This window comes from Podarcis melisellensis (genome assembly GCF_964234715.1).
Source record: "Podarcis melisellensis genome assembly, chromosome: 2".
Classification (NCBI taxonomy): Eukaryota; Metazoa; Chordata; class Lepidosauria; order Squamata; family Lacertidae; genus Podarcis; species Podarcis melisellensis.
In genome coordinates, this window is record NC_138529.1 from 108,359,485 (window position 1) to 108,369,719 (window position 10,235).

General features: G+C 47.0%; 2 protein-coding genes across 2 annotated transcripts in view; both read left to right on the forward strand.

Moving 5' to 3' along the window:
• The window catches only part of LOC309365116 (uncharacterized protein), a 152,827-nt gene that overhangs the window by 62,713 nt on the left and 79,879 nt on the right, over positions 1–10,235 (forward strand). The gene's annotated exons all lie outside the window — the stretch shown is intronic.
• The window catches only part of LOC309365130 (C-type lectin domain family 2 member H-like), a 63,600-nt gene that overhangs the window by 20,918 nt on the left and 32,447 nt on the right, over positions 1–10,235 (forward strand). The window lies entirely within an intron of this gene.

Sequence of the window (10,235 nt, forward strand, 5' to 3'; positions counted from 1 at the left end):
GGAACCGTTTTAAAATCTTTTAAAACCATTGTTAGCTTAGAGGACGAGTCACCAAGAAGTTAGGCAAGAACAAACAAGTTAGCCATACTTCTTGGTGAGTCATCCTCTAAGCTAATAATGCTTTTAAATGATCTCATTAAAAAAATCACAAATGTAAAACAGGGACAGTTAAAAAAAAAGAAAGTGAGGGACAAGGGTTCAAAAGAGGGGCTGTCCCAAGGAATAAGGGCAGTGGAGACCTTTGTCATTCTGTCTTTTGGTTTAGTCTGTAAAAAAAAGCCCGGGACTCCTACACTAGGCTTGGGTTTTCACATGTTGCTTATGCTTATACTTCTCTGCTTCTTTGACAGTCATATATGGACATGTGTGGTTGTCTTCGTATGTGAGCTGTGACAATTAAAAGGTTTCTAGATGAGTCTGTTATATCTCTTGTCACCCACAATCAGAAATAGCGAGAGGAAGAACTAAGTCATTGTGAAACGGAAAATCCGCCCCACTTCACAGTGGGGAAGAGATGTGGTGGACCGCGTGGCTACCCACTCTACTTTGGGGGCAGGGTACTTAGTCCCCCGTTGCCTGGGGGATCCCAGCCATGTCAGTGACCAGACTTGCCGACATCAACAGGTGAGGCGTTCCAGAGCTGTGCAGAAAAAAACATTCCTCTTCTTCCCACCAATCTCACTGTCTTTGGTGACAGGAATATGAGAATGGTCTTTGTGTAGATCTTTGAGAGCAGACAGGACAATATGGGTTGAAGGGGTCTTTCTTGGGCCTTGACTCCCCCGATAAACCCAGTCTAAAAGAACTCCCAAGCTGTGGACATGATCTTTCTGTGGAAGACGGGGGTCACCCCTTCTTGGACCAGCTGTAAACCAGCTAGGAGCTGGATGTGATGGTTTATACTTGGTGCTGGGAGGCAAACACAGGACTGGGATCTCATTGGTAGACCATCCACGCCACAGCTCAACTACCTCCCTGAGCCGCCAGAGGCGGTCCCTGGTATGGTGTTGGAAAAGCCAAGGACATTAGTTCTGGGCGACATCCATTTTGATGCTGCCTTAGCTAGGCCAGCTCTGGACTTCATGGCAGTCGTGACAACCACGGCGCTGTCTCAATGCATCATCCACCCAGTGCATAATGCAGGTCATCCCCACTAGATCTACTTTTCACTACAGAGGGTATTAGAAGTAATAATAAGAATAAGAATAAGAATAAGAATAATATATGTTTATACCCTGCCCATCTGGCTGGGTTTCCCCAGCCACTCTGGCCAGTTTCCATCAAACGATTAAAAATACATTAAAACATCAGTCATTAAAAACTTCCCTAAACAGGGCTGCCTTCAGATGTCTTCTATACCTTATATAGTTGTTGAATGCTTTTGCATCTAATGGGAGGGCGTTCCACCTGTTCTCCTGGACAGGTGTTTGTGTGAATATTACCCTGTTGTCACAGAAAAATATCTCCCTGGTTTCACTGTGTAATGTTCAGATGGAAAGCACCATCAATACAATCATGCCTAAGCACCTCTCTGGCCAGGGGGAGTCCAGGAGGCTCCATAATAATAATAATAATAATAATAATAATAATAATAATAATAATAATAATTTATTATTTGTACCCCGCCCATCTGGCTGGGTTTCCCCAGCCACTCTGGGCGGCTTCCAACAAAGATGAAAGATACACTAAAATGTCACATATTAAAAACTTCCCTGAACAGGGCTGCCTTCAGATGTCTTCTGAATGTCAGGTAGATGTTTATCGCTTTGACGTCTGATGGGAGGGCGTTCCACAGGGTGGGCACCACTACCAAGAAGGCCCTCTGCCTGGTTCCCTGTAACTTGGCCTCTCGCAGTGAGGGAACCGCCAGAAAGCCCTCGGAGCTGGACCTCAGTGTCCGGGCAGAACGATGTGGGAGGAGACGCTCCTTCAGATATACTGGACCAAGGCCGTTTAGGGCTTTAAAGGTCAGTACCAACTCGGCGGCCGCTCCCAGTCACCAGTCTAGCTGCCGCATTTTGGATTAGTTGTAGTTTCCGGGTCACCTTCAAAGGTAGCCCCACGTAGAGCGCATTGCAGTAGTCCAAGCGGGTAGTCCAAGCGGGAGATAACTAGAGCATGCACCACTCTGGCGAGACAGTCTGCAGGCAGATAGGGTCTCAGCCTACGTACCAGATGGAGCTGGTAAACAGCTGCCCTGGACACAGATTTGACCTGTGCCTCCATGGACAGCTGTGAGTCCAAAATGACTCCCAGGCTGCGCACCTGGTCCTTCAGGGGCACAGTTACCCCATTCAGGACCAGGGAATCCTCCACACCTGCTCGCCTCCTGTCCCCCCAAAACAGTACTTCTGTCTTGTCAGGATTCAACCTCAATCTGTTAGCCGCCATCCATCCTCCAACCGCTTGTAGACACTCACACAGGACCTTCACCGCCTTCACTGGTTCTGATTTAAAAGAGAGGTAGAGCTGGGTATCATCCGCATACTGATGAACACCCAACCCAAACCTCCTGATGATCTCTCCCAGTGGCTGCATGTAAATGTTGAAAAGCATGGGGGGGAGGACAGAACCCTGAGGCACCCCACAAGTGAGAGCCCAGGGGTCTGAACACTCATCCCCCACCACCACTTGCTCTACTGAGGAGCTCTAGCTTATTAAAGAGGCTGGACATCAGCTAGAGTGCAGGTGATGCAAGTATTGGTGTGAATCTGACCTAACAGAGGTACAACTACACAGACATTCTTTCATAGACGATGTGACACTGGCCCTGTATGCACAGCACTGGCTTTCAGTGAGCTACTGGGCCCGATTAAAGGTGTTAGCACAGGCCTATGAAGCCCTAAATGACTTGGGATCCAAGTACCGAACAGAGCGCCTTCCCCCAACATCAACCACCATGGACTCTGTGATCAAGCGAGTGAGACCTTGATGGTGGCTGAAGAACGCCCAGACATTTGGCAGCTGAGGCCTCCTGATCCTGACAAGCCCTAGATCACTGGATGGAAGACTGAGATGGTTTTCAGAATGTATTAACTGTTATAAAACCTTTTCGCTTGCTACCCTGGGTTCCTTAAGGAAGAAGGGCAGAATTAAAAAAAGAAACCCAATAAATAATTTAAAAATGATAATAACCACCTGGATTTAATGCCAGGTTGTTTCCCTTTGTTCATCCCAAAATTGCCCTCCTGCAATGTAGTCTGTGGCTAAGATATCATTTTTTGGTTCTGTCTGGAGGGGAGTTGCACCAGTGGACCCATTCCTGTCCTGCTCCCATGCATCTGGTTGGCCATTGGGGAGAAAAGGATAATGGACACGATGGGGACCATTTCTGATACTGTCATGTTAATGTTTCCCTTTTCCTCTTCCTCCGTGCTATATTTTCCCAGCTGATTTGTATACCAGAGGCCTCTTTTGCCTAGCTTGGCAATCGCTAGTGGTTTTAAACAAATAAATTTGACTTGACTTCATGCATCTCCAGCGCCATAGTTTTTCTCTTTTGCTTAAATTCCATTGCTTTGCATCTCGCCCCCTAACAATGAGCACCAGTGATAATGGCAAAGGTAGTGGAGAGTTTGTACTGCTCATTTGGCAGAAACATGAAACCGATACATCAGAGTCCTTGGCCCAGTACAATGTGCCATGGGTGGTGCTGTGGCCTAAACCACTGAGCCTCTTGGGTTTGGTGATCAGAAGGTTGGCAGTTCGAATCCCTGTGACGGGGTGAGCTCCTGTTGCTCTGTCCCAGCTCCTGCCAACCTAGCAGTTCAGAAGCACACCAGTGCAAGTAGATAAATAGGTACTGCTGTGGCAGGAAGGTAAATGGTGTTTCCGTGTGATCTGGTTTCCGTCACGGTGTTCCATTGAGCCAGAAGTAGTTTAATCCTGCTGGCCACATGTCCTGGAAAGCTGTCTGTGGACAAACGCCGGCTCCCTCAGCCTGAAAAGCGAGATGAGCACGACAACCCCATGGTCACCTTTGACTGGACATAACCGTCCAGGGGTCCTTTACCTTTTACCATTTACTGTGTGATAATCCTGCCAGCAACCACCTTCTGTGCCAGCTTTTAAATAGCTGCTGAGAACTTTTCCTTTCCGTCATGCTTTCTGATTTTATTTTATTTTATTTCTATACTGCCATATACCTGGAGGTCTCAGGGCCGTTCACAGAACAAAATCAAAATATAAATATATGGTAGGAATAGCAATGATAGGGGGTCAGACAAAAAAGGGCATGTGACAAATTGCTTTTAAAAAATGAGTATAATGCCAGATGTCACACAGGGTACATAGATAGCCAACAGTTCTGCCTGCAACCAGAGAGCTATGAATGCAAACTGGGCTCACAAGGGGAGGCCACTGCTTTGCAACCAGGAAGAACCACAAGAGATTCCATCAACTTTAGTTTGCTGCCATGTTTTTGTTTTGTTTATTTTATTTTATTTTATTTTATTTATTGGATTTCTATACTGTCCTATACCTGGAGGTCTCAGGGCGGTTCACAGAACAAAATCAAAATATAAATATATGGTAGGAATAGCAATGATAGGGGGTCAGACTAAAAAAGGGCATGTGACAAATTGCCTTAAAAAAATAATAATGCCGTTGTTTTGCAACCAGGAGGCTGTTGTTTTGCAACCAGGAAGAACCGCAAGAGATTCCATCAGCCTTAGTTTGCTGCCATGTGCAGTCTGTCTGCCAGTGCTCTTCATCCCACCTTACAATATCCAAGTGGCAATATCCAAGTCCATCCACACAGAATGAGCTGGAAGGGACTCTGAAGCAGCGGCAGAGCAAGCTGATTGGGCGCCTGAGGCGGCGCGCATGCCCTGCGCCCAGGGGTGGGGCCAGCTGCCCACAGGGGAACCAGGGCAGGATGCTCCGTGGGGCCTCCGAGGAGTCTGCCTGCCTCTTCCCACTCAGCTTTCCTACAATTGAGGAGGAGGAGGCAGGTGGACGCGTGACTCAGGCGCGCTGCAGGCCCCGCAGTGAGTGCCGCCCGGCATTTTGTCACCTCCCTCAGTGGTGACACCCGGGGAGGACCACCCCCACTGCACCCCCTTCCTCCGCCCCTGCTTTGAAGGTCACCTGGTCCAAGCCCACCTGAGGGCAGGATAGCCCAAGTGAAGCATCTCTTCCTACTCCTCCTGCACGTCTCCCACACAGGGCTTCTTAGAGCCCTGGAACAAAAATCTTGTACAGTAGAATATTTTCCCATAGTGGGGAATCGGCAAAAGAGCTGGCAAAGAGTATCTCACTTTTGAGCACTTTTTAAGCCCAGGCTGCCAGAAGAACACCTTACTTAAGCATCTTTCATGTTTGTGACACAGGAATGAGTCATGTGTTCTACCACACAAATTATGGGGGATTAGCTACTAGCTGTGATGACTATGCTCTGTCTCCACAGAAAGAGGAAATAATGCTTCTGAATAATACTAGCTAGAAACTGCAGGAATAACACTAGCTAGAAACTGCAGGAATAACACTAGCTAGAAACTGCAGGAACTACAGGCATCTGGTTGGCCACTGTGAGAACAGGATTGTGGACCAGATGGGCCATTGGCCTGATTCAGCAGACCCTCCATATGTTCTTATGATCATAGTGTTGCAATACTGAAAGTCATGAGAACTTAAAATGCAGGACAAAGGCACCCTGTTGCTTCTGTTGCAATCAGTATTTTCTCCTGAAACCCCTTGTGCAATCGCCTTCTCAGCACTCCCTGCTCACATGAAACTCATTCAACTATCCCACTATTATTAATATTTATTAAATTTGTGTATCGCCCTTCATCCAAAGATCACAGGGCAGCTCTCCAGATAAAAAAATGAGAACACAAAACAGAAACCAGTATCCTTCCAGAAACACATTTCAAAGACCATAGAAAGTTCAATCAGCCCAAGGAAAACAATTTTGCCTGGCGCCTGAAGATCTGTAATGAAAGGTCTCAGAGGATGATTGCATGGAAGCCTTCAATCCCTTCATTCCTGCCTCCCACTATGACTCCTGCCATCACATTCTCCAACTGCATTTTCTGAAAAGGGGTGGTGGGGTGGGGTTCGGATTACCCCGTCGTGCACTCAAGGAATGGGGTAGGCCTGCCCCCAGCTATCAGTAGGACTTGCGGCCAGATACATACCCTCCAGCATAGCCTAGATGAAAATATGGACACCACAACTGACCCTCCTCAACCTCCCATTTTTGTGCCCCCCACCCAGCATTTCCTATCATAAGAAGGGTGGCTGCCACCCCCGTTGCACCAATGGGGACACTTCACACACACCCTTCACCATCCTAAGAAAACCCCTCAGTCCTGATTTTATCTTATTTTATTCTTTGGTAGATTTACAAAAAAGAAAAGCACAGGCCAATAAATACATTTTAGAAAGGGGCAAGATTAGACCTGGACGCACAAAGCATAATAATAATAACCAAGACCCCTTTCTTTCTTCCCTCCCTGCCCCCTGCCTGCCCCTCCGAGGTGGCGCATCATGTGGGGCTGGGCCTCAGTGGTGGCAGCCTCTCCCCAACGGGGGAGGCCAGCAGCAGTGGCCATGGAAGAGGCCGGGGAGAGGCCACAGGGTGGTCCCTTGCCACCTTCGCTCGGGAGAAGCACCGGCTCATCCTCCTCCCTCAGCTCAGTGGTGGCAGCCCTGGCGGGAGAAACAGGGACATTCCAGGATCAAAGCAGAAGCCAGGGTGGCTTTCGTAATTTCAGGAGTGTCCCTGGAAAATTGGGACTCTTGAAAGATATGCTGATACCCTGTCAGCTGCCTTTAACCACAGTCATTTTTTAAAAAACCGATAGACTAATAGTAAGTATGTTAGTGATTAAGGTGGCAAAAATAGCCAGCTGACTGGAGGGAGTGTATACAAAAAAACACGAGGTCAAAATGGGGAATTTCTAATGCCGAGGCATTCTTCTTTAGATCTGCTTCTGTAGATTTACTTCTCGTTTCAGAATAAAGTGCTTGTGCTTTTATTCTTGGATACCAATGAAGTAAATCAATGTGGGTATGTGGGTGTGTGCATTAAATAAGATTTAAGTTGGAAAGATTAGTGCCTATTATTTCTGCTTGGACACTCAACTGCCCCCTCACGGTCTAGTCAAGGGTTCATCTCGATTCACCCCAGAAGGATGGGGCTGATTGTAGAGGAGAGGAAGGCAACCTCATGCTACAGGTGGACTGGAGGAAGCCAGTTCAGGGCATTGAGTCTGGACTTAGGGGGTCGAAGGCCCTGTTTGGGGAGGAGAGATCGAGGGGGGTGCCTTCAAGGGATCCCTTCCCCCAGCCTTGCCCCAGTCTGCCACTTCATCCGCAGAGGAGCAAGGTAAGTGGGACCCATAGACAACAGGCGTTCAGGTAATGCTCAGGCAGGGGCAGTCCCAAGAGGAACCCAGGGCTACAAATATGTTTGACGTGTCGGTGGTCAATGCATCTTGCACTGCACATTGCTTCCTGCAGCAAGTTGTGTTCTTCTTCATTGCACAAACTGAGTGATTTAGTGCTGTTAAGGAAACAATTCTGGGTGCAGGTTTACTCCGCTGCCCAGCTGGTCAGGGTGCCACTCCCCGCGTGTCTCTCCTGGTCAGCAAAAGAAGGAATCTCCAACCAAGTAAAGAAACAAATGAGTGGTCAGTAGACCTGATCTTTATTGTTGCAACAAGGTTCACACACGCATGGAGTAGGAACCCCGAGCATGGGGTTTCATGGACTTTTAAGACCTTCCCCCCTTCCCATAATACATTTCTAGATACATCACCAATGTGTCACCAAGAAGGAGGGGATCTTGCGTGTGCCCATCATTCATCCCCATATCAGATTCAGGCACCTTCTAAGTACCCACCACCAAGACAAGAATAAAACTATTTACACATATCCTTGCCCTCAGGGCTTTCCTGAAGATGGGCTTTGTGAACACCTGGCTTCAGCAAACTCCATCAAAGGCTATCTGTGTGGTCCATTGTTATCTTTTCCTCACTCTCTGGGGAGGGGGGAGGTGTATGTGACTCTATGCCTCAGGGATTATGGAGGCAGGGAAAGCCCTGGATACCCCTCTTCCAGAGAAGTCATTAGCCATTGGAACCAAGGAAATGGGTCAAACTGTTGAATTTTGGCGATTATTTGCTTCTATATTGGATAGTTGCAGGAAACAGTATGATACCTGGTATCTACTTATTGCTACAGATTTATAGACTACGTTTTAGAGGCTGCGGTGGGGACTTGGGATCTGTTTCTAACAGTTCTAGGTACTTTACAAATTCTTAAAGTTTCGTTTTGAAGTTTCTTGTTTAAGTTTCGTTTCCACAAAGTCTCTCCCTCTCTGCCTCCAAGTTTCTCAAACAACACATGGTCAAGGCGGTCTCACAGTCTGGGCACTCAGCCCAAGACCTCATAATCAGCAAAGGCAGAGGAGGAAATTGCAGCTGTGGGTCAAAGGAGAAGCCCTCCGCCTTCCATTCCCTGACTTGCAATGGTAAACATGAAGAAAAAACACATACAGTGTGTCATGGTTTTATTCCTGAAATGGCTGCAGCCACCCAGTAGAAGAGAGGCAAAGGAAAAATGGACTTGTCCGAAACTCCTCATGAATGTGAGCCCTGTCTGCATGGAATGGCGGCAATGGGGAATATCTTGGGGCCTCAAAATTTGGCGTCCCTTGCCCTCCATTCTACAAAATAGTTGTGGTGGCCTCTGCTGCGCCCCCAAGGCTCCATGCACCCCTAAAACTGCCCCTGATGTCAGGCAGGAGTTCAAATTCTCACAGGCCCTGAATATAAAGATGAGAAGGGTAAAAATAATAATCTTGGTTACCAAGCCCTAAGAGTTTGTAGGAGCTGAAGGTGGGGCTACGAGGAAAAACCTACTCATTTGGACTTGTCTAGGCAGGATCCAAGCTGTCCCAACATTCATTAAGAGCTTATGCTCCAAGGTATAATTCAACCCATGTCATACTGACATCCGTAAGAAGCTTTTCAACAAATGCCAAGACTGCTGTGTGCTTGTTTTAGAAATACAGTGGTACCTCTGGTTAAGAACTTATTTTCATTCTGGAGGTCCGTTCTTAACCTGAAACTGTTCTTAACCTGACGTACCACTTTAGCTAATGGGGCCTCCCGCTTCCGCCGCGTGATTTCCATTCTCATCCTGAGGTAAAGTTCTCAACCCGAGGTACTACTTCCTGGTTAGCAGAGCTTGTAACCTGAAGTGTTTGTAACCCGAGGTACCACTGTAAAGAGAAGCAGAAGGGTGGGCAGTGCTGCATTATAAATGTAATAAAGGACATATTTACATTTTATTACATTATTTCCCATAGAGGAGAAGTGGCTATGTTCCTGGACTACAACCCCCATCATCCCTCACGACTGGCCAATCTGGCTTCAGAATTATGCTTTGTGGGGGAAGGGAGTCTCAGTATGCAACTATAGATCAAGAGGTAAGTAATTAAGTAATTAGGAGGGGGTGCCATCTGCTTGCTCTTCCATTCTTTTGAAGGCACTTCTATTTCTCTTGGTCCTCTCAATCCTCCATTTCCCCAATTTTCCTTCCTTCCTTCCTTCCTTCCTTCCTTCCTTCCTTCCTTCCTTCCTTCCTTCCTTCCTTCCTTCCTTCCTTGCTCAAAACAAAAAAAATTCCTTCCAGTAGCACCTTAAAGACCAACTAAGTTAGTTCTTGGTATGAGCTTTCGTGTGCATGCACACTTCTTCAGATATCTTTCAGATACCTTTCTTTCTTGCTGTTATTCCCCCCCCCAAAAAAAATCTTATTTTCTCTTCCATGTTCTTTCTTTTGTTATGAAATGTTCAAGGGTGGGCTCTGCAATGGCTCCTTGTGCAGTAGGGAGAAAATGCTTAGAATAAACCTTGACATTTGTACGGTTAGTGCTGCAAACAAATTAAAAAATAAGAGGATGTCACGCATGCAGTTAGCTGACACTTGTGGGTGTTGATAAACAGCTCAGATATGGAGCTGAGAATAAATTTCTCAGAAAAGATGCTTTGATAATGTTCTGTATTGCAACTTCCCTCCCCTAACCCCAAAAAGTCACCTTGAACAATGTTCTCCTAATGTTCTCAGCCTTTCAGTGCAGCTGCTGATTCTTCCGCACAATGCAATGGAATGGGGCTAGCTCTGGATCACTGGGGGGGGGGCAGCTTTGGAGTATTGTCCCTCCCCCCTCCTGAGAATATTCAACAACATTATTCCTCAGTTTTGTTTTCTGAAAATAGGTTGGA